Below are 25,509 nucleotides of genomic sequence, written 5' to 3'. Positions count from 1 at the left end.
AGATCTGTATCACAATATTTTAGCCTCAAAAGCTACAAACCATTTGTGATTAAATGTGTGTTTTTTTACTGGACATACATATTTATTTATTTAAGCAATGGATCCCAGTACTACAGGCCCATTTACACTCATACTATAAAATTCTGTTATAACAAATACTGTTAATGAAAATTTCACCACAATCAAAATACTACCAAGTCCTTGCTGACTACCCTTATTAGTAATGATTTGTAAATCTTATTTCAGCAAAATATTTCTGATGAAAATTTCAGTACAGTGAATTACTTTCAAAGTCCACTTATATAAATACGGCTATGGGAGTATTTGATAAAGAAAAGAAAAGAAATAGTTTCAAATTGCGCAGCAAAAGACTTCAGCTTTATACCGTCAGGCTTTCCACATTTTTGAATGATTATACAGGAACTCCTAGACTTACGTAATACTCAACTTACGGAAATTCGAGATAAGCTAGTTATCTCTTTAAAAGGTCATATTTAAAATGGAAATTGCACTACCCTTTCATCCTCATCATATGTTCCCGTTAAAAAAAAAAAGAATCAATTTTGAATGCCTTTGTGATATTTTTCTAAAGCACGTTGCTGGAGGTCACGACCAAAAAACAATTTGCACTTTCCAGTTTATTGGGCTTTTCTGTTAGTGCATCTAATTATAAAAGAGTAATAAACTCGATCTTATTGCATTTGCGATAATACCGATAACTGCAATTGTGTGGTTTTTTTATACTATTATGGTGAAATGTCTGAAATCTTCCATCATATAAAAAACAAATTTTTCAGAAACTTCTCTTCATTCCTATTACGCATTACAATGATGAAGGGAAAGAGACCAACGAAAAGTGGAAGCGGTGGTAGTGCCAGGAAATGAAACAAAAATTGATTTAGAAATGAAGACGAAAAGGATTAAGAAGTACGAAGAAGGACAAAGTTTGTCATCTACTGCAAGAGAATTAGGTCTCACTGCTTCAACAGTGAATACTATTTTAAAGGATAGTGCATGTATAAAAGAACATGTCAAAGGATCAACGCACTTAAGATCAACAGTGATCACAAAACAGCGTTCAGGTGCTATATCGAAGATGGAACAGCTGTTAATAATATGGATGGAAAATCAGATTCAGAAGTGAGTGCCCCTGAGTCTAATGATCATTCAAGCAAAAGAAACAAGTATTTATAAAGATATCAGGGATAAGTACAGCAAACCCCAACCAAGTTCGTGGCAAACAATGGGGGGTTTAATAGGTTCAAGCATCACGCTGGTATCCACAACATTAAAGTATGCAGTGAAGTCACCGGTGCTGATTGTACAGCTGCAGAGAAATTTTGTGATGTGTTGGAAAAAATTATTGATGAAGGCAGCTATTCAACGCAGCAAATTTTTAACTTTGATGAGATTGCTCTGTATTGGAAAAAAATGCCGGATTGAAAATACATTGTCAAAGAGGAAAATAGAATGCCAGATTTCAAGGCGTCAAAAGATAGGGCCACGCTCTTGCTTGGGGCTAATGCAGCGGGAGATTACAGATTAAAACCATTGCTTGTGTATCATCCTGGAAATCCTCGTGCATTTAAGGGCATCAATAAAGCCACCCAACCCGTGTATTTCCGATCGAACCAGAGACCACAGATAACGATATCTCTATTTGAGGATTGGTTTAAATGCTGCTTCATTCCTGAGGTGAAAAACATTGTAAAGACAACGACGTTCCTTTCACAATTTTGCTTCTATTAGATAATGTTCCTGGACATCCTACACATCTAGATGATTTCAATTCGAACGTGAGAGTCATATTTCTACCGCCAAACATGACTTCCCTCATCCAACCTATGGATCAGGGTATTATTCTGAATTTAAAAGCATACTATTTAAGCACAATATTTGGTCAGGCATTATCTGCAGTAGATGATGAGAAAAATTTTATATTGAGAGACTTCTGGAAATCTTACAATATTTACCACGCCATCTCAAACATTAAAAAGGCCGGTGTGGAAATTACTAAAAGTTGTTTAAATGGCGCATGGAAGAAAATATGTCCACGGCACGTAAAAGGCTACAAAGGATTTGAATCATATGAAGAGGTTACATATAAGATTGTAAAGATTGCAGAGCTACTTCAGTTGGAGGTTGATGACCAAGATGTGGAGGAGTTAATAGAGGAAGAAAAGAAGGAATTATCTAATGAATAACATACTGATTTGGCAGGCAGCAATAGTGAAAAAAGAAAATGCTGACGAAGCTCAAGATGAACCAAATGAGGAGTCGAAATGCTTCATCGGCAGAGAGATGGCAATGGTATTCCGTGAAATTGTATCGGCAATGGCAAAGTTTAAGAATATGGATCCTGACAGCAAACGATTCTTAAAAGTTAACAGAGGGGTGAATGATATGCTTGCTTGCTTGCTACAAAGAAATCTACAATGAAAAGGAAAAAAGCCACCATCCAATCATCCATTAACATGTTCTTTCGTAAGGTTGAGCGGCCGACCCCTTCTAAATCTCCACAGCCCTCAACCTCCGTAGCAGCGTACTTATCAGCTGAAGACGTCGATTCTGGCAACGATGCTCGAGAAGTAAAACTTACTGACATTATGTCTGTCTCCTCTCTTTTTTTTGAAATTTTATAATTTTGAAATGTTTTTAAATTGCATGCTTTTGTAATTTTTCCTGTGCATGAGATAAAAAATTGAATAAATACAATAAATAATTCTATTTACATGTTCATTGAACATTTCCTTTTTGATTCAATCAATTCAGTGAGCACAATTGTGAGTGCTGCACAAGCATGGGGGGAAATTCCCCATCTTATGTAGCGTTCCATGGAATGCAACACTTACTTAAGTCAGGGAGTTCCTGTACTTAAATCCAATTGGTACAGTTGTACCAGCATCCCCCACTTCCCCATAAAAAGGGATGACGTGAAATAATAAAATTGTTCATCCACTTACTAGGTTTTTTTTTTCTAGCAAAGGTGTGTATGCACATGCATTTAAATTGAACAAAACAGCAAAGCATTTAATTAGTTGGAATAGAGAGATTATGTGATTATTCATTCTATGGGAATGAACTATAAAATAGCTCAATCTTTACACACATTACAACAATTTTGCCCATTATTGTTAATTCTCATATTAATCTGGAGTAAAAAAAAAAAAAAAAAAGAAGCTAAATGTTAGAAGCAAAAAATTGACATATTAATACATGTAAAAAAAAGTAATGGTAACATATTTACCGCACACAGTTTCTGAAAACAGGGATTATTAATATTTTACCCAATATGACATTTCTTTTAAAGATATAAGACTTTCAAATCAATGATGTTGGAGTAAATATTTTTACTTTTGTGATAAATATTTTATAATTTTATTTACTTATTAATTTTAAAGTCAATATTTAAATAAAATAAAGTAAATTTTTACATATAATGTATCAGAAAAATGCAACAGAAATAATTTTAAGTGTATTCATTATATAATTTTAAATAATTTAAGTGTTATTGAAATTAATTATTAATAATGAAATTTCAGGTACAACAAAAGGATTCATATTATGAAAAACTCAATCTTTACATGTGGTGGATTAGTGTTGACCATTATAGTTGTTCATGCACTCCCATAAGTCCACTGTAATGGGATTTTATTGTAATTATAACTAAGTCAAAACTGGTAGACATGTTAGATTCAAGCAGGCTTACATTTTTATCTATTGTTTCAGTAATGTTCTGTTTTATCCTCTATTACAAAGTAATATAAGAATAAAACGGAACATTATGGAAAGTGCTGTGCTTTGTAGATTCACAACAGCTAACAAACAAAATAAATACAACAGAAAAATATTTATGATGCCCCAAAGGTACATGGTATTTTTCTCTATATGATTAACATTAATTGTGTTAATATCTGCATTACTGTGTTTAAAAACTTATATGAAGTATATCTGCAGTATACCAGTTTTCTCACTGTTGGTGTACAAATCACACACCAATACACATGTTATGGCATATATTTGTTTCGTTATTTTATAATTAATAAAATTTTAAAAATTAAAAATAAGAACAAACAATGTCCTCTACTGGAAATTGGTGAAATAATGAGCACTTAAACCTGTGTGGAGCTAATCTGCCTTTCATTTCTTAAAAGAATTATAGATTATTCTCAGACATTGTGGTACTTCCTATACGACTTCTTCTGTGAAGTCTTGTAATGCTGTTCTTATGACCACATCAGCCTCACATACTAAGCTTGGTATGCAAAGTGGTGTCACAAGAACAGCACTACAAGAGCTCACTGAAGAAGCAGCAGAGGAACTACCATGAAACATCTGAGAATAATCTGTAATTCTTTAAGAAATTAAAGACAGATTACACTCCGTGCAGGTTTAAATGCTCATTATTTCACCAATTTCTAGTTCTTGACATTCCTGTACACCATGCTGCTAAAAGAATATTAAATGGCCTCTATTAAGTACTTTATGATATATGGACCATATAATATCACTGCCCTATCATTAATATCCAGATACCTGCATATCTACAAATAACCATTATTCACAGAACAGCTAATAAAGTGTGCTGAAACCTTTAGCCTTCATGACAGCCTCTAGTCTCCATGGATTACTCTCCACCAGACTCCTGTAAATGTTTTCCAGTATTTTTTACCATTTAAATTTCAAAGTGGCGACCACTTTAGTTCTATTTTATGGGCAGTCTCTCTTTACATGGACCAAGTAATCCAATTCATCCCAAAGGTTTTCTACAGGATTGAGATCAGGAATCTGGGATGGACAATCCAACTTTGTAATGCTCAAGTCCCCTCAAACCAGTCCATCACAATGTGATGGACTGGTTTGACATGGAGCACTCTCCTGCTGATACAATTATGGGTCTTCACCCAACACACTGCATTATTGTCCATGATATCTAGACAGCCCTCAGCATTCATGGTTTTGTCCAAAACAACCAATGGTCTGGAAGTCCAACCTTGAATAACAGCCCCAGGACATCAGGCAGCCTCTGCTAAACTTCGTTATCAGGGATGATACAGTCTAGCATGTGAATTTCTCTGGACATCCATCACACCCAGGCACAACCATCAGGTTGATAGATCACATACCATGACTCATCACTCCAAAGCACATCTTTTCATTGTCTACAGTCTAAAAACAGCAGGCTTTATGCCAAGATAGATAGTAGTTAGCAATAGCTGAGATGATAAATGGCTTGTTGACAGCTGCTAACATGTGTCCCAATCATCTCACTGAGGGCCTGTGTGCTGCAGTAACACTGACCTGCATTATGAATGATTCTTTATTGGGCTTTGTTATCACTTTCTGCCAGCTCTGGAGGTGTTTCAAGGTTTTTTGTGACAGTTTCGGCATCAACCTGCTCCCATTTGCAGATTACATCAGCAACCATCAATGAAAAGATTTTCAATACTTTTGAAATGTTATGCACAGACTGATTGCTACCATGAGACCCTATTCTCATTCCATGTTGGAAGTCTAACTCTGTCAATCACACCAATAGCATTTACAATCATATTACTGTTTCCTTGAAAATCTGAGCATATTTATAGTTGAGTCTGAAATATAGTGCTTGAGTAGGATGTGAACACAAGTGTATCTGGATATTGATGGTAGGGCAGAGTGTACATATACAGTGGCAGACAAAAAAACTGCATCATTGTTAATTTTGCAAATAATGTGTTTTACACTGCATTGTGGGTTGCAGAAATGTTCGAAATGCATTTGTTATATGGCATATATATATATATCTCTGTGAATAAAATCCAATAAGAAGACTTTGCTTAATATACGTAATTGCCATAAATATTTTCCCAAAGGGTAAAATGCGTAATTAATGGAAATATGAGAAATCATGCAAATGGTGGTTGTTGTTGTTGTTGTTATGGGTGTTTAATGGCGCATAAACTACTATGGCTATAATGCGCCTATTCATTTTTTATATAGGGAAATCAAAAAATTTTTATAAAATCAGAAAAGATTTAAAAGTCCAATCTGCTTCAGAAAGTTGAAAAATTCAAAAATATTTGCCTTGTCACCAATGAGATTCTCCAAAGTTATTGGTTTATTAAGATTTACCAGTGATAGCAGGGTTGATGCTCTGTCTTGTCTATAGTAGGGGCAGTCAATGAGTATGTGTTTAACAGTCAGATTTATATAGCAATGTGGACACTGTGGTGGATCGTCTCCTGTAAGTAAATAAAGATGGGTTAGATGGATATGACCTATTCTTGCCCTTGATAGGACAAGAATAGGTCAAGACGAGAAGAAGATAGGACCTTCTTCTCGTCTTGATGTACGGATACTGGAGCACCGATTTTTTGGATCGTGTTTAAATTGAAAGAATTTATTATTTGTTTGAGAGTGCCAGATTTTTGTCCATTCTGACAAGCATGCAGCTTGAATAGCTACTGCAAAGTCTGATGGTGGAACAGGAATATTAGTTAAGTCTAAGCTATTTGGATTTTTTGCGGCTTTATCAGCCAGTTCATTGCCCAAAATACCAGAATGTGCTGGAATCCAAAAGAAGATGACCTGTTGACGGCGTTCTCGAATTTTTAGTAATATGTTTCGTATTTCTTCTATAAGAGGGTGAACTTTATCTGAGAAATTACATAAAGCCATGATTGAACTAAGCGAATCGGTGTAAATAACTGATTTTAAGGATCGATCAGCACAGAGATTAGTATTAGTAACGGCCGTATGGTGCAAGAAAGCCTATGGCTTATGCTGCACCAGCCAAAAAAAAAAAAAAAAAAAAAATCCGAACAAAACAATGATAAAAACAAAAATTAAATAAATAAATAAATAATAATAATTAATAAATAAATAAAAATAATAAAATGAAATTAAAAATTAAATAAAAAGGAAATTAATCCTATCATCCTATGCGCTTCCCTTACCCGAAAGTACTATCCAGATGACCTTTGAATTTCCCCAAACTGTCGGCCTCTACCACCCATGAAGGCAACTTATTCCAGTAATTTATAACTCGCTGGCTAAAATAAAACTTCCTGCAGTCCAATCTAAACATTTCCCGGCGTAACTTGAATTTATGTCCCCTAGTTCTAGCATCATTTATAATCTTGAAAATTTTGTCCTCATTCATTTTACTGATGCCTCTCAGAGCCTTAAACACCTCAATCAAATCTCCCCTAAGGTGTCTAGTTTCCAAACTCTGCAACCCACATATTCGAAGTCTTTCTTCATACGGACGCCCTTTTGCCGATCTCACCAGGCGAGTTACCCTTCTTTGCACCCTTTCAAGAAGCTCGATGTCTTTCTTTAGGTGCGGTCTCCATACTTGAACACAGTATTCCAAGTGTGGTCTAACATAGGCCTTATATAATGGGATTATTTTTACTGATGCCTCTCAGAGCCTTAAACACCTCAATCAAATCTCCCCTAAGGTGTCTAGTTTCCAAACTCTGCAACCCACATATTCGAAGTCTTTCTTCATACGGACGCCCTTTTGCCGATCTCACCAGGCGAGTTCCCTTCTTTGCACCCTTTCAAGAAGCTCGATGTCTTTCTTTAGGTGCGGTCTCCATACTTGAACACAGTATTCCAAGTGTGGTCTAACATAGGCCTTATATAATGGGATTATCACGTCCCTATCTCTACTTGCAAAAGTTCGATAGATCATCGATAGGACACCATGGGCCTTCCTTGCAACCTGTTTACAATGCTCAGAGAATTTCATGTCTGACCGTATCGTAACACCCAAGTCCCTTTCCTCCAGTACTGGGTTTAGTTGAACTCCACCAAGTGAATAAGTTATTTTGGGATTACTGTTTCCCAGGTGTAATACCTTACACTTTGTTGGATTAAAGCACAGCTGCCATTTTTCTGACCATTCTTGAAGTCTATCTAGGTCTCTCTGAAGAAGCTCAGCTTGACAGTGATCATTAACTACTCTACCAATTTTAACATCATCTGCAAATTTAGACATCACGCCCTCTATCCCTTCATCAATGTCGTTTATGAAAATTAAAAACAACAGTGGTCCTAATACTGATCCTTGGGGAACCCCACTTCTTACATCAACCCAATCTGAGGAATAGCCATTTATCACAACCCTCTGCCTCCTGCCCTGAAGCCATCCTTCTATCCATCTAAGGATTTTTCCAGTGATTCCAACCTGTTCCAGCTTATAAAGCAACCGCTCATGTGAGACTGAGTCAAAAGCTTTGCTGAAATCTAAATAAACAATGTCGAAATTATTCCCTAAATCCAGCTCGTGAGTGACCCTTTCGAAATAGCGAACCAGATTTGTTAAACATGATTTTCCCTTTACAAAACCATGCTGAGTATCCTTGAGAATTTCAATTCGATCCAAATGATCCTGAATTCCACCCTTGATCAATGCCTCCATGATTTTCCCTACTACTGAAGTCAGACTGACAGGTCGATAATTTCCCACTTCACTTTTAGAGCCACCCTTATGTATGGGAGATACATTTGCACTTTTCCAATCCAAGGGAATCTCCCCAGAGTCTAGTGATGCTCGCATAACCAGCCTCAGTGGTTCAATGCACTCGCTTGCCGCCTCTCTCAAGATTATAGGGTATATTCCATCAACTCCAGGAGCCTTACTAGTCTGTAGGCTTGAAAGTTTTTTCATTAAATAATCTTGCGAAATTTCAATATCATTAATTACATATTTTTTAACTTCGCTCCCACAATTTCCCATTGCCACAAAAGGCTTTTCATTTGTAAATATCGATGCAAAATAACTGTTGAGTTCATCTGCAACGGCAGCTGGTGTATTTATTACTATCCCCTTTCCCTTACGTAAAGGTCCGATCTGGTTTGTCCTGCTCTTCTTGGCATTTATATATGTGAAGAATTCTTTATCCCCCCTCTTTGCTCTGTTTGCTAGTGATTTCTCATAAACTGCCTTTGCCTGTCGAACCTTTTCTGTGGCTCTATTACACATCACCTTATTTTGTAAGGCGATTTTGTAAGGCCAGTTTAATTGCATATATTTCAGCTGAAAAGATACTGAATTCAGGTGGAAGGGATACTGAAATAACGGAATTCGGAAACACTGCGGCTGCTCCAACGTTTGAATTTGATTTAGAGCCATCTGTATAAATTGGGGAAAAATCACTATATCTTTGAGTGTGAACTGCAAGAAGTTGTATGATATTAGATGCTTGTAAAATGTCTTTTCCCCATTGGCAGAGATAAGTGTCACAAGTCACCAGAGGAAGAGAAGCCCATGGTGGTTGACAGCAGGTTGCTACCTGTTGTACGGAGTGAATGGAAAGATTCCAAACTTCCATCAGTTCAAGGAGACGAAGACCAGCTGGCTTTACTATGCTAGGTTTATTTCTGAAGAGGTTTTCTAGTGGTGGATTGAACAGATATGACTGAATCGGATGCGAGGCACAGCTTTGTATCTTAACGGCATACTTTAGTAACAGTGTTTTTCTACGTAACGATAATGGGGGCTCATGAGCATCAATATAGAGACTATGTTTGGGCGACGTTCTAAAAGCACCAAGTGCAATCTTCAAAGCACTGTGTTGAATGGGATCAAGCCAGCGTAATGCGCTCATTCTGGCAGAATCATAGATGGGAGCTCCATAATCAAGGCGGGATCTGATTAATGACCTGTATAGCCGAAGCAGAGAAGTACGATCTGCACCCCATGTTTGGGCAGATAAAGCTCTGAGTATGTTTAACTTTTTTAGACATGAAGTCCGTACATTTTTAATATGATCTAGGAAATTTAACTTATTGTCAAGGGTTAATCCTAGAAATCGGATGTTGCTGGTGACCGGGACAAAGACGTTAGAAATTTGAAGTTCAGGATCTGGATGAAGTTTGCGTTGTCTACAGAAATGGATGGCAACTGTTTTCTGTTGTGAGAGCCGATAGCCGTTGAGGCTCGCCCATTGTTGAATTTTATTAAGTGATATCTGAAGCTGTCTTTCAATAGACCTCATGTTTTGAGAATGACAAGAGATGGAAAGGTCATCTGCATAAAGGTAAGTCTCAATTATATTTGGAAGCTGCTTAGTAATAGAATCTATTCTCAGAGCAAAAAGAGTGGCACTCAGTACTGATCCCTGCGGAACACCTTCTTCCTGGATGAAAGTTGGGGAAAGGGCATGTTGATATCGAACTTGAAATGATCTAGTATGTAGAAAGTTCTGAATGAATATAGGAAGATTGCCTCGTAGTCCGAGAAAGTAAAGATCACTAAGTATACCATACCACCAGGTGGTATCAAAAGCCTTCTCTATGTCTATTGAAACCATTACTAGATGTTCATGTTTGACAAAAGCATTACGGATGGCAAATTCGGCCTTGACCATAAGATCTAAGCATGATCTGTTTTGGCGAAAGCCATATTGACAATCGCTCATTAGATGTTCCGACTCAATGATCCAGACAAGTCTTCTGTGGATAATTTTCTCAAGGATTTTACTGAGGCAGCTTGAGAGAGATATGGGTCTATAGCTATTTGGGTTGGATGGATCTTTTCCAGGCTTCAGGAATGCCAAAATTGTAGAGTGATGCCAAGATGCTGGAAAAACATTTTCTAAAAATATGCGATTGTAAAAGACCAGGAGGCAGCACAGAGCTTTGTCATCAAGATGTTGTAGCATGACATAATAAATCCCATCTGGCCCAGCAGCACCATTGCGAGCTGTTCTAATGACATGTAAAAGTTCAGAATATTGCAGAGGTTTGTTATATGGGAGAAGACGGGTAGTTTGAAAATGAATAGCATGCTTTTCTTTAGTGTTTTTAATTCCTTGGAATGAGGTAGTATAGGCTGACGTTGCTGAGATTTCTGCAAAAGCATTGGCTATATCTACTGGATTAGAGAGATCTTTTCCATTCCAGGAGAGGATTGGAGAAGGTATGGTAGGAAACTTACCAGACAGCTGTCTAATTTTTTTCCATATTATTTTGGGATCGGTATTTCTGTGAAAAGTGGATGCAAAACGGGTCCAGGATTCTTTCTTTGCTTGTTTTTGTATGAAGCGTGCTTTTGCCCTTAATTTCTTATAATTAATGAGATTGACTGTGCTCAGACATTTCCGAAACGAATTCCAGGCTTTATTTTTTGCTCTCTTTGCTGTGGTGCATTTATCATTCCACCAGTAATTATAATGCTTTTGGCCGGCGGATTTGATATTGGTATTGTGTCTTTAGCCACATTTAGAAGATGCGACGTGATGTAATCTGTCACATCATCAATATGCTGGAGACGGATTTTTTCCTCATCGAGGTCAATTGATGATTGAAATTTTGCCCACTCTGCTCGGACAAATTTCCACTTTCTGCAGGGTTGAATTGAAGGAGTCTTTGCTTTCAGAAAGTTGCATACTATTGGGAAGTGGTCACTGCCCATGGGATCGTTCATTACATACCACTCTATGGCTGGGACTAGTACTGGTGAACAAATTGAGAGATCTATTGCTGAGGTGTGTCCTGTTGGAAGCTGTACGTGTGTCGGTGCACCTGTATTGAGTATAGTGAGATTTCGTGCATCCAAAAAACTTTCAATTAGTCGGCCTCGTCTATCCAATTTAGGAGAGCCCCATAATGGGTGGTGCCCATTAAAGTCCCCTAATATACAGAGAGGTGGAGGTATCTGTACAAAGAGGTCTTCAAGATCTTTTAAAGGGTTAGTACAGTTTGGCGGTAGGTATATTGAGACTAGTGTTATTGCACTATGGAGAATTCTACGAACAGCAACAGCTTCTATATTAGTTTGGAGTGGGATATGTTTAGTTGGGATCTTTGAGTTTACTAGGATTGCCACACCACCATGGGCAGCGCTAGAGGTATTTCGATCTCTTCGATAAATGCAATAGTTCTTTATCGAAGGAGAAATTTGTGTGGTTAGGTAAGTTTCCTGTAAACAAAAGGCAACCGGAGAATATTGATTAATTAGGTATTGAATATCGTCTGTGTTTGAACGAAAGCCTCTGCAATTCCATTGTAAGATGCTGTGGGTCATTTTGGTTTAGTTGAGGATGATTCATCTGACTGTTTTTTGTTTGAGGAGGATTTTTTTCGGTCTCTTTTCGGGAAGGTAGGGCGACCGGTATCCATAGTATCGTTTGCGTGAAGTTCCAGTATTGGTTCTTCATGATCTGGGTTTACATCTACTTCCATACTACCAGTGGATGATTCAGGTTTATTGTTGTGTTTAGTAGTTTTCAGTTTTTCTTTGTCATGCGGGACTGTCCGAGTCTCAACTGGGATACTGATTGGAGTGTTGGTCGATTCACTGATTTTAATTTGATGTGTGTCTTTGACAGGGTTTGATAATGTGTTTTTAACCCAGTTAGCTAGAGATGTGCAGGGAGGTATGGATACATCTGTTTGAGCTGCTGTTGAATTAAAGCTTCGAGTGTGAGCTGCATATGAACGACCGGGCATGGTGGACACAACCTGTCTGCGTGCCTCGGGGTACGTAACTTTGTGCTCTATTTTATATTTTTGGATTTTCTTCCCCGTTTTCCACATTTCACAAGATTTGGAAAAGGCTGGATGACTTTCTTTGCAGTTGGGACAAATGGGACTTGAGGCTGAACAGTCTGTTTGTGTATGCTCCTTGGAACCACAAATTGGACAAATGGCATCACCTCTACATGCTTGTTGCGAATGTCCATATTTTTGGCATTTAAAGCAACGTAGAGGATTAGGTATGTAAGGCCGTATTCGGCAGTTTAAATAGCCAGCTTTTACTGAGGATGGCAAGTCTGGGGTGCTGAATGTTAAAATTATGGATCGGGTTGGAACAAGATTTCCATCTTTTTTGGTTTTTATACGTTTTGCACTAATTACTTTTTGATTGCCCAGTTCCTGTACTAATTCCTCTTCAGATACTGTAATCAGGTCCCACTCTGTGATGACACCTTTTGACAAGTTTAACGTATTGTGGGGAATTATAGATACGGGTATCCCAGCAAAGGTTGTTGTTTTAAGCAGCCATTCTGAATGTTTTGAGGAGGCTGTTTCGTTTAGGAGGTCTCCGGATTGCAGACGTTTAACCATTTTCGGTGTACCAGCAATGGATTCCAAAAATCTTTGGATGACAAATGGTGATAATTTGCCGACAGGCTGGTTGGAGAGCGAATGTATTACAAGGAAGTTTGGCATCTCATTGCTCCGCACTTCTCTTCGGAGCCTTTTTGGATGGTTTAGGTCATCATCATTTGGTATGTCTGGCCTTGAATTTGAAGGCTCTAGTGGTGGATAGTCATTTATATCCATCGTTACTCCTTTTCGCCCCGGAGGATAACTTTTCCCCCAGGTTACCGGCCCCGCCACGGGGAGGCAGGAGCAGTGCCGCTCGGAGGCCAAGCGGTTGAAGTGTTAGTTAATTAGTAAAAATATAAATAGAGGAAAATGTAAAGAAAGGTGTATTTCCTTCCTGTGTTCTACTTGTTACTTTTCAAGTATAGAACTGTTTTTAAAGTAAATCTGTTTATAGAAATGTGAACGTAAAATATAATTTCAATCGCTTATCAAGAGCACTTTATAAATCGCAAGAATATAGCTTGGCCTCGAAATACGCTTGGCACCCGGGGCCTCATGCAAATGGCAATCATGACAAACAAACATACATTTTATTGCATTTACATGTACAAACTGAAATGACAAGTTAATGTAATAGTATTGTGTACAGTAAATCAGCAAAATATGTCCTCGATATTTTGTTGTTTCTCCTCAAGCTGCAATTACAGCCTTGCAATGATCTGGCATAGGGTTAATCAACTTCTGGATATACGGTTGCCCAATTTTGTGGTACCACATCCTTACAATGCTCTCCTGCAGCTGAATCTTACTTGTTGGCTTCTTCTGAGTAATTTTAGACGACATTATGTACCAGCAATTTTCAATAGGGTTCAAATTTGCACTGTTGCAGGGCCAGTGTAACCCTATAATGCCAGCATTTCTGAGGTATGACTGCACCTTAAGGGAATAAAACGAGGGAAAACATTGGTGTAAGTACGATTTAAGCCTTGTGAGACAAGAAGACAAAATCATCATTAAATCTAAATAGCATAAAACATACCAATTTTTCTGTGTGGCAAGGTGCTGAGAGCAGTTCAAAAATGCAGTTTTGGATGTCTGTGTGGTGATCCCTAATAACGGGTTTCAGGAACTCCTCCAAGATAGCAGTGTTCACCGTTCCATTAATAAACTTAATTCGCCCCACCCCTTTGCTTGTTATGCATCCCCAGACTATCTGCCTGGTCGGGAAATTTATAGTCGGTGTTATACAGTCAGGATGGTATGCCTCCGATTTTCATCTTCTGACATATCGCTTCCCATCCAAGCCATGTAGGTTGAATTTCGATTCGTCAAAAAAGATGACGGTGTCCCATTGCTCTTTTGTTCATGAAACATGCATTTTAGCCCAAGCAAGTGTCTTCTTCCTCATTTTTTGGGTCAACAAAGGCTTCTTCTTGGGTCGATAGACATACAGACTATCCGAAAGCAGTCTTTGGATAGTTCGTGCACTTGTTTCAACATCAAAGGCCATCTCAAAGTCCAGTTTTAGATGAGGAGCACTAGCATGGCGATTATGAAGGCATAGCCGTTTCAAATATCGATCTTGCAAAAGCGAAGTCACTCTCTTACGGCCTGATCCAGGTCTTCGCTTCACATCACCAGTTTCACGCTTTAATTTCAGCACCCTGGGATACTGTTGACTGGTGGCAGCCTATTTTATCAGCGATAGCATGTGTAGAAAGCCCTTCCTGGGACAGAGCAATAACTACACTTTTTTTTCTTGGCGTCAACTGAACATATGGAGCCATGCTTACACCTCTGCAAAACAGGATACTAATGAGCATGTATACCTTTCCAATGCTGTATTTATAGAAATGGCTGATGCAATACCTTTGATTTGCAACAAACAAAATTACTATAATCAAACAATATCTTATATGTTTCACTACAAATGTTACTTTTTTTTCAGGTGATGCAGTATTTTTGTCTGCCACCATATATATATATATATATAATACAGTGGACCCCTGCTTTATGATTAGTTCAGTGTACGATCAAATCACTTTACGATGGACTCTCCATAACAAAATACTGTTCACTATATGATATGTAGTAAGCACCGGTCACTTTAGTAAGCACCGGTAAAATTCAATTCACAAACTGTGAACGCGTTTGTGAATTGAATTTTAATTCTATTAAACGGTGATTATAAAAATTGAAAATAGGAGGAATATTATTCACAGGCTATAAAAGTAAAGATATAAGGCACAAATTTACACTTTATTAGCTTACCAATTAACAATATGGCTGCCTTTCTTGTTGTCATGTTATTTTACTGCTTGTGGATTTTGCTCGAAATTGTGTTCAAAGTGCTTTTCTTCGCAGTAAAAGTGTCTACAATGATTTTAAAACTTCAGTGGATACCTAAGGTGAGAAATTGTGTTTTTTTGGGTTTTTAGCCTGCTAGAAACGTTTTTATTTGTATTCTTTGTGTCAGACCACATGGTCACCATGTGGCTGGCACTTTGAATATAGAGGCGACTGATATGCAGTTGGCATACTTCTATTAGTCAACTTGACTAGAAAGATGCTACTACAATTGTAGTAGCACCTCCCCAGTCAAGTTTGTAAACACTTTGGGCAGTGACTGTACCCCAATCCCTGCAATCTCAACAGAGTGGAATTTGGTCCAAAAGATGACTTTTGTGTCTTTTCTCCCTCCTTCATCATAAACTGTCCATGATGAGGAGCAATTTTTGTTCAAATCAAATTTATAGCGATTTTAATGTCACCATTGTCTTTGTCACCCCCCCAGAAAAGTAACCTGGTCTTCATAGGGTTTTTTGTGCTTGGCTGTTTTCCCCTTCCACAAAGTGACAGAGGGAGATAGCCCAAAACTCACAGAGCTCATAATGAATCACCAAATTAAGCCACAGACTTGTGGTTAGCACCATTTGCTATCTCCTTAAAGAATCTCTCAACACACGTGATTAGATCCCGATAATCTGAACTGTTCGATCATCCTGACCTGATGGAAATGGAGGGGAAATCAGATAGAAATAAGAAGTTCCTGTTCCAATGTCAAAACGATGACCCCATAATAGTCGAACAGCCAGAGGAAGGTATGGAAAACCAAACCGGGGGCTCCCTCAAACAAAGTGGAAAAACTGCCAAACAGATGGTACCAAAGTCAGAAAGGGAAACTCGCTCCCAGACAGAGGCAAAATAAATGCAAGACAGCACATCAATGCAAAGGAACTCCAACGAGGAAAGACCACAAGATCAACTGCTGGATCCTACCCTACCAGAGGGTACACTCCAGGCAAAAACACTGTACCTCAAAACATCGCTAGACACCATTTTTAAGGACCACCCGAACAGAGTGTCCACTGGACTTCGGTCCCAGATCATAACCATTTTCAACAAATTAGAGACACTACTGACTGAAACCAATCTTGACAGCGAAAGAGTAACGGGCAAACTTCAAGCCTATATGGAATGTGTTGCAAATAAAATGCTACAGCATGCACTCACATATGCAGATACACTGAGGAAACCATCAAACATGATGGAAAACCCACAAGCAAAAAGCTACAAGGAAAACTCTGCTACCTACTCCTAACATCGGCGTCCTGAGACCCTTACCACAGACGACAACACCTCTAGTAAAAGCATCAAAATACAATTCATACAGGAATTAGCCAATAACTTAAAATCAACAAGAATAAGAACAATTAGGAAAACCAGGAACCCAGGTATAGTCGTAGAAACTGAAACCAAAGAAGCTACCCTCCATAAAAATTTATGGCCTGGATGCCAGCATGACACCAAAGAACCTAGCCACAGAAATATACCCCAGAAATCTGCAGAGGTTTCTGGAGTTATTCCCCGCCTACTCTATCTATATCAAACGCAATCGCTCCACACACTAAATCTAACTTCGCTCAAAATAATTTTTGACCAGTTTGGGCCTATCCATCCAAGCAACATAACATCTAGTTCCCCTGTGGTGTGTATGAGCATACAATGTATGCTGTACGCAGACAAGCGAAACAAGTATATATGTATGCATATATACACTAAGTGATCACTGAATTATGACCACCCCCTATGAAAACAGAATGCGGCCCATTGACCACGTGAGGTATGAGAGTGCGCAGTTAGTCAACCTACATATCATAGATAAGATGTCAGTGATTCAGTAGGTGGTAAAATTCCGAGCATGATGAATAAAAGGAAGGATTTATCGGAATTTGATAAAGGACAGATTGTGGGTGCTCAACGAGCTGGTGCCTTGATCTCCCAAACGGCTGAACTGGTGGGATGTTCTAGAGTGGTCATAGTTAAAGTGTACCAGGACTGGCGTCAAATTGGTCAAACAACGACCTGACAGCAAAACTGCAAAGGTCAGCAAAAGGTTGATGTTAGAGGTGAGTGCCAGGTCCGACAACTCGTACAGGCGAACAGATGCAGCACTGGTGAAGAGTTGACTACCAAATACAACATGGGCCAACTTGGAACAATATATGGCATGACTATGCATCGCACGCTTGCATGTATGGGCTATACCAGCAGATGATCCCCATGGCATCCTCTCCTAACCAAGGTTCATTGGCGAAAAAGAACTCGCCCGGTGGTGCAAAGAGCATGCAAGTTGGACGTTAGAAGACTGGAAGAAGGTGTGCTGGTCGGATGAGTCACGTTATTTACTCCACAGCCTGTTTCACTGGCAGAAACTTGGATCCCTGGTGCATGTGGAACGTATCAGTGGTCTCCGCTATTGTCAACTGTTTGCTAACTGTGTACACCCCATTATGTTACACTTTTTTCCGAATGGCAAGGTGTCTTCCAAGATGACAATGCACAGAGCCATCGGGCACATGTGCAGGAATAGTTTGAGGAACACAGTTCTGATTTCCAGCATATTGATTGGCCTCCGAACTTCCCAATATCAATCCCATAGAGCACTTGTGGAACACTATGGAAAGGCATATCAGGGGTCTGGATACACCAATTACCTCCATAGCTGCATTACTGAGCACATTACACACAGCTTGGTTGGCCATACCTCCCGAACGCTTCCGACATCTTGTTGAATCAATGCCACATCGAATAGCTGCTGTACTGAGGGCAAAAGGAGAAGTATTAGGTAGGTGATCATAATTCAGTGATCACTCAGTGTATATGCATATATAGAGATTTTTTTTTTATAGGTCCTAGCCACCAAAATCTCAGGAAACTAAGCAGCAGGGCCTGCCCGAGTAACTAAGTCTACTGGGTTCCTGGTCTGTCTCCACAGGGCGAAAGTTGGGCAACATTGGCCCTCAGTAGGGGTCCAGCAGCTAAATGACCAGATGCACAACAGTACATGACACTACACATGTACAATGTCCACACACTTTTATATCTCTGGCATTCCCAGCAAACTAGCACACCCACAATGAAAGCAGCGCGGAGATGGGGGAAGCCCCTGGTGCCGCATGCATCGACATACTTTACCAATTAACAAAATTAAATGATACGTGAAAATCTGAAAAATACTTTCCACGGGTTAGCAAAATAAAAACAAATTTCCGCTTACGTACGTAGCTTAATTAATACTGTAATATATATGTACTAACTAATTGATATTTCTGTTCACTGATTACTAATTGATATTTCTGTTCGAGGATAACTGAACATATAATAACGGTGAAAATGTAGTGCATTTAATGATTTCAACTGGGTTTTTGAAATTTCATTCTATAGGGTTAAGCACACATTTTACTAATCAGTGATCATGTTAACCAGCACCTACTCATTTCACTTTACAATGGGCCTAAGATTGTCTCCAACCAGACCACGTAGTCCTTCCTCTCAGCCAAAAGCAGAGTTTATAAGCTTGTCCGTGTGTTTTGCTTTTGCATCCTTTGGTTGAAATGATTTTTTGAGGTATGCATATCTGACATAAACTTATATAAAACTAATACAATTTCCATTATAAAAATGACCCTTTAGAGTGATAAATAGCTTAGTTATATAGCAAAAATTTCAACTTCGGAGGTCTTGGAACGAATTAACAAAAAACTGGGTCCACATTACAATATTTTCAGGATACGATGGTATCTCTGGAATGGATTGATGTCGTAAAGCGGGGATCCACTGTATATATACACATACTACACGGGGGACAATATGCTGTTACTAAATTGCTCCTTTAGGCACACATTGTTAGTCAGCACCATATAGTCTTAATTTGCGTGTGTTGCGACTGAACAATTTATCTCGCTGCTGGTTCTCACATAATTCCTGACCTTACACCACAATATGCGTTAGTCTAAATTATACATATTTTACACACACACACACACACACACACACACACACACACACACACACACACACACACACACACACACACACACACTACAGTTTTATGAAATAAGGCAAGGTAAGTTGTGTGTAGTGGTCACTGCCCAAGTTGCCATAACTACAAGAGATCCAAGACAGAAGGAAGAATAATAATAAGTAGTGAGGATAAAAGCATAAAAAAATCCGAAACTAAATTAAGTGAGATACATGTTATAGAATTAAGTAGCAAAAAATAATAACACTAAAAAGTGAAATGAATAAACAATAATAAAAATTTGATAAAGTATTCTTATAGTAAATAATAATTTACCAGTATGGTTGCAAGTAGGATTAAGAATAAAGATGAACAGGATTAAGAATAAAGATGAAAAGGATTAAGAATAAGGTAGATTTTGAGCCACAGAAATAAATACAAAATGGAATGAAAAATTAGAGGCAGAAGTTAATGTGAATCATACAGAAGAAGCCAAAAAAAAAAAAAAAAAAAAAAACTGAAAATATAAGAAAATGATTAGTAGGGATAAGCTACCATAGCCAACTCGGTTTTCGTACTTTTGACTATGCACATTAGTCAAAAGTATGAAATTTGCATGTGACAAACCATCAACAGAGGGATGTCTGGATATTAATGGTAGGGTAGTGAATATAAAAATATATGGAGTGGCCACAATAATATACCTGCTTGTGTAATTCTCTTTGAACCAATGAAAATGGCTATTGCTGTTGGCAGTCTAATGCACTGTTGTAATTAAATAATTATATAGATTTTTTGCAAGTGTATTCCTTATTTTATTAAAATAAAATGCTTGTCATTCCTTATTTTATTGACATATGACAAGCACTGCAGAGTGCAGAAATTGAAACATTTTTGGCTCTTTTTCTGAGAGAAAAAAAAAAAAAAAAAAAGAAGACAACAATAGCTAAATTTATAGACCAAAGAGCTAGTTTAAATGACTTTTTTTTCATCTGCTACACAGTTAAAATACTGATATATGACTACAACTGAGGGAGAGACTCATTTCTTATATCTTAATTTTATAGTTGTAAGCTTCATTACTTGCCAGTGATTTAACCAAATATAATGTTCTAATTATACTCTGTTTAAGGAAACATCTCATGTACTAATTTTTTAACATAACTGCTATATTTATTTTTATACAATTCCTCATTGTTAATTAAATGCAGGTCTTCTCTAGATTCATATTATTATTATTATTATTATTTCATTAGCACTTCTAATCCATTCAAACTAGTTAAGAGCCAATTTTTCAGCTAAATATATTCTTCAAATTTTTGTATATTTAAATCCATTGTTTTTGGAAGGTACACTCTCTTTAATTCATCTTAACTTCTGACTTTCAAAAAAAGTCTAGAGGTCAGGTAATTGTAAGCAGGAAGAAAACTTTTTTTTTTGGCCAAAATAATGAAGGATTAGGAAAGGGAGCTTTTTTTTAAATTTTTTTTCTGCTTGCTGCACTAGAAATAAAATTTTGCTGAAATCATACACACTTTATATTAAAATACAACCATAAGATTGTTTACCAATACACCATGCTTTCAAAGATTAGCTTACCTAGAATTTTATGGTTAACTTAATTTTTCATCAAATACAATAATATTTTAGTTAATATTAAATAATATTGACACTTCTACAACTCAATTTATCAAACTGCTATCTATGAATTCTGTTCTGTTTGAAACCAAAAGACTTCCAACTCATGTAAGGGTTTTTTTTTGATTTGGTAGTTGTTGGTGCATCGGCTTCTGTGGCCATATTGCACCTCCCAAGGTTTTTGCAGTACTTTGATCCAAGCCCGAGGCGGGAATCGAACCCGCGACCTTGGGGTTGCCGGGCAGGTACTTTACCCACTCGGCTAGCCCGGTCGGCCTCATGTAAGGAGCCACACTTTTAGGAAGCCACACAGTCTTAGGAAGTAAGTCCACAATTTAACAAATTTCTTCACAAAGCCATATAAGAAAGTCTTTATTAATTCACTGACAGCATTCTGGCTCACATTTCTAGACTATAATGGTAACAAGAATAAAAGGAATTTTCTTTGAAAATAAATCTTTAATGATATTAGTTTTTAATAAACTTTAAATTCTTGTATTAATTTTTATCGCTTTCCAAATCTCTTAATCATTCCAAGGCATGAATTATGCCTTGGAATGATTCCAATTCATGAATTATGTTGAAAATTAAAAACATGTAAAATAAAGTTAGTGCTTTTTATTTATTATTTGTTTTTAATGGTGAACTATTCTCAGTTATTTATCAAGGCTGTATATTAGCAAAAAGAAGAAATCCACAGAATTTTTTAAAGTATACTGATTTTAATGCAGGTTCACTATTCTGTGAGAAAAGAAAAAGAAAGAGAAACTATAGTACCATTATGATGGTAACATGGTTATATAAGGGAGTCTAACTCAAAAAGACGGATTCTCCATCCTGAACGCATAGTTGTTGGCAGCTATTCATACCAGATTCACTTGCATGAGCATTGGTAACTTTTTAATACAGTAGAAGCTCTCTTAACCAACCTGACAGATTAACTGACATTTCCGCTTCTTTAAATTATACTGTCTGGCACACACAGCAGTGTGCCATGAGCACTGATCCAGTAAGCTCAAAGTTAGAGTAAACTAATGCAGTATACCATGCCACACCTATTATGATGTATGCCAGAGATAGATCAACTATGTTTGCTCCAAACCAAGTTTGCACTAGTAAAATTGTTATAGTAATAACAAATAATTTTACAGGTGCGAAAGTGTCTGCAATTTTGAAAGTGTCTGCAATTCTGCCCAGACACAATAGGAGGGAGTATATGATGAGAGCCCTGTCGATCAATTTGGCCCTGGAAAGATTGTGCAGGGCTCAAGGGGTAGAATTTTTTTCAGCCTGGTCTGTACTTGTTAACAGGAGAGACTGCTTCTACAGGGATGGGATACACTTAAATAGAAAGGGTGCAAGAATGTTTGATGATGCTATCGAGGCAGTGTTAGGTGGGTCAGAAAACTGCTAGATTGGGGGGATACAAGGACTAATAGATTAACAGTAGCGACTGGCAGAGGTGAAAGTGATTCTTGCACTGCTTCTATTGGAATGAGCCGCAGCCTGGAAAATAAGATGCAGGATAGTTCAGAGACTGCTGGGAATCATTGGGGTACAAATAAACACATTGGTTGTGTTAGGGTAGCTAAGAAAAAGAACAGGTGCATGTATACTTGCGTGTACACCAATGCTAGGAGTTTAGTAAATAAATTTGATGAATTTGAGGTATTGCTCAAAACATCAAAGGCAGATATTGTGGGGATTTCAGAGACGTGGTGTCACACAGATATAAGGAATGCAGAACTGGAATTTGGGGAGTACAATGTCTACAGAAACGATAGGATGGGAGGAGGGATTATGCTATTAGTTAAGAAATACATAAAATCCAAGGAAGTGAAGCCAGTCAACATTGCTGGACAGTGCAGTGTCGAGTCAGTTTGGTGTGACATAAGCATTGGGAGATCAAAATTGAGAGTAGGAGTGTGCTATAGGCCTAATGACTCTGATGAGTATAATAAGAAACTGTACGGGGAAATAGAGTGGGCCAGTAAATCAGAGAGTCTTATAATGGGGGATTTTAATTTCCCAGATACTGACTGGAATTTGGGGGCTGGTCCCTCACACACTAGCAAGGCTTTTGTGGATTTATTGGATGATTGTTTTCTACATCAGCATGTTCAGGAGGCAACTAGAGGGAGTAATACTCTTGATTTGATTATCAGTAGTGATTCTTCATGCATTAAGAATCTGCAGGTAAATGAACCACTAGGTGGCAGTGATCACAGTGTGCTGATGTGGGATTTACTCAAAGAGGTAACTACCATTAGGGGTAAAGGGAAGGGTTATTGCTTTCGTAAAGGCGACTACGATGGACTGAGACAGTATTTAAATTCTATACAGTGGGACCAACTGATGATGTTACCAACAGCAAATTCAAAATGGGAAGCATTCAAAGAATTTATCTTGGAAGCTACTAGGCTTTACATACCAACTAAGAAATATTGTTCAAGGTTTAGGCCTAAGTGGATGTCAGATGAACTAATGAGACATATGGCAGAGAAGAAAAATGCATGGGATACATACAAATTAACACATGACACAGAAGCCTATGATAGATACAAGTTGATCTGTAACCAAGTTACAAAGGAGGTTAGGCAGGCGAAGGCAGATTACGAGAAATCTTTGGCAAGGGATGCAAAGAAAAACAGCAAGGAGTTCTTTACTTATGTAAACTCTAGAAGGAAGGGGATGAATCACGGCAAAGGATCAATTAACGATAAAATTATAGATTAAAGATTTTAAGAGCAGATGAGCTGCTGCTCATTACACAAGTAGTGTTGATTAGTGACGATGATGCAGGTTGGTCAGTAGTTTATATGCATTCTGGTATCATAATTGGTCCATATAAACCACTCAATCCACTGCAAGCTCTTGTGTTGATAGAATTTTCTAATTATCATGTCATTCTTTGAGTTGTATAACCGACTAGTTTCTTTCAATATGTTGATAACTTTGAGTTTCTGCAAAAAATGGGATAAACTATTTCACTCTGATTTACTTTATTTTTTTAAATCATTTGCAGAATAACATGTGCCTATACAGCACACTTAGTGAAACAAGAATTGAGTAAAGAGCTTACCTGGAAAAATGTTTTAAAAATACAATCTATAGTAGTAATGTAGATGGATTGCCAAAACTAACTAAGCATTTTCTTTTTATGGCATTTCTAGTTTAGTTTGTCTTGTATTCCTTTTCACATGTACATAAATCATCTGATCAATTTCAGATTGTGTAAATGATTAAATAGAATGAGAAATAGCATTTTTTTTTTTTTTTAATTAAATTGGAGAGTCACAGAAACCATATTTTTGAAAATTTCTTAGTTTTCATGTGTTAAATGAATTTACATGTTAATTTCACGTATCAATGAGAAAGAGCTTATTTGTACCACATTCTGGTCTTCATGTGTCAATGAATTAATGTTTTAGTAGAATTTTATAAAGCATGAGTGAGTTTATTTGTACATAAAAAAAGATAAAAATTAAAAATGTATTACTGACTTCAACGTGAATTTTAGGATTCCCTCACAACTGTTTTAACTTTTGATCTGCATTACCAATTGTGTTAAAATTTAAGTATGGCTATAGAAAAATCAAGTAACTATGTATGTCTTGTTAGAACACTACATACTGTGTGACTAATCATGAAGTATTTCCTCCTCCCACCCAAGTCTGTTCATTTCATAACACGGGTAACCATATGTTGCAAAAAGTGCACTGTGTGAATACTCATAAGTGAATGAACAGACTGGAGGGGATTTAAAAAAAAAAAAAAAAAAAAACACACACACACAACACTGCAGGGTGAAAATGCACTGTGCCAGCTTAGTTACCATTTTAAGATTTGTCTGTTTAGGCTTAAAACTATTTTTACTGTTATTTGAACAGAGCACAAAGTATTCCTATAATGCTTGCTGTAAGAGAGTTTTACTCTGTGTGCATGCATGTGTATTAAAATTAAGAATACTGAAATAGTAACTATCAAATAAGCATTTTCTTGTACTCGACCAAAACATCTGGAAGGATTAAAATAAAATTTTACTGAAAACTTATGCAGTAAAATTTTATAGTTTTATTTATTTTCTTAAAAAAAAGGGACTTAATCACAAGTAATATCACTAAGAATATAAGGATATCATCACTATCAGTACGACAGAGGACAAGTAAGCGTAGATACAAAAATAAGTATAGCCAAGCATATAATTACTATTGTCATATTGAAGGGGAGTAATCTTTACCTAAAGAAACATGCCAGGTAAACTCTCAAGAGGAATGTTGACAACTCTGTAGAGATCAGGCCACAGACTTGTGCATTTCACTATAGTTTTCAGAATTTGTTATTTAATAATAAATATGCATCTTGATAACTATTATTTAAACTCTTGCAAGTTAAAACAATGCATAATGTCATTTAATAACTCAAAGACGGAAGGTGCTTCGTACAAAGAATATAGAGGGGGAAAGGCATAGTTATGTACAACAAAGAATTCAATATATTACAAGGGTATTTTTCTTTAA

General features: G+C 37.3%; 1 protein-coding gene across 1 annotated transcript in view; it reads right to left on the bottom strand.

Annotated features, from left to right (window-relative positions):
• The window catches only part of LOC150089854 (BTB/POZ domain-containing protein 7), a 360,234-nt gene that overhangs the window by 137,803 nt on the left and 196,922 nt on the right, over window positions 1-25,509 (bottom strand). The window lies entirely within an intron of this gene.

Source organism: Mastigoproctus giganteus, chromosome 2, assembly GCF_048544385.1.
Source record: "Mastigoproctus giganteus isolate SK-2022 chromosome 2, ASM4854438v1, whole genome shotgun sequence".
NCBI lineage: Eukaryota > Metazoa > Arthropoda > Arachnida > Uropygi > Thelyphonidae > Mastigoproctus > Mastigoproctus giganteus.
Note: the sequence above shows the minus strand (reverse complement) of the source record. Positions and strands in the feature narration are given on the sequence as shown.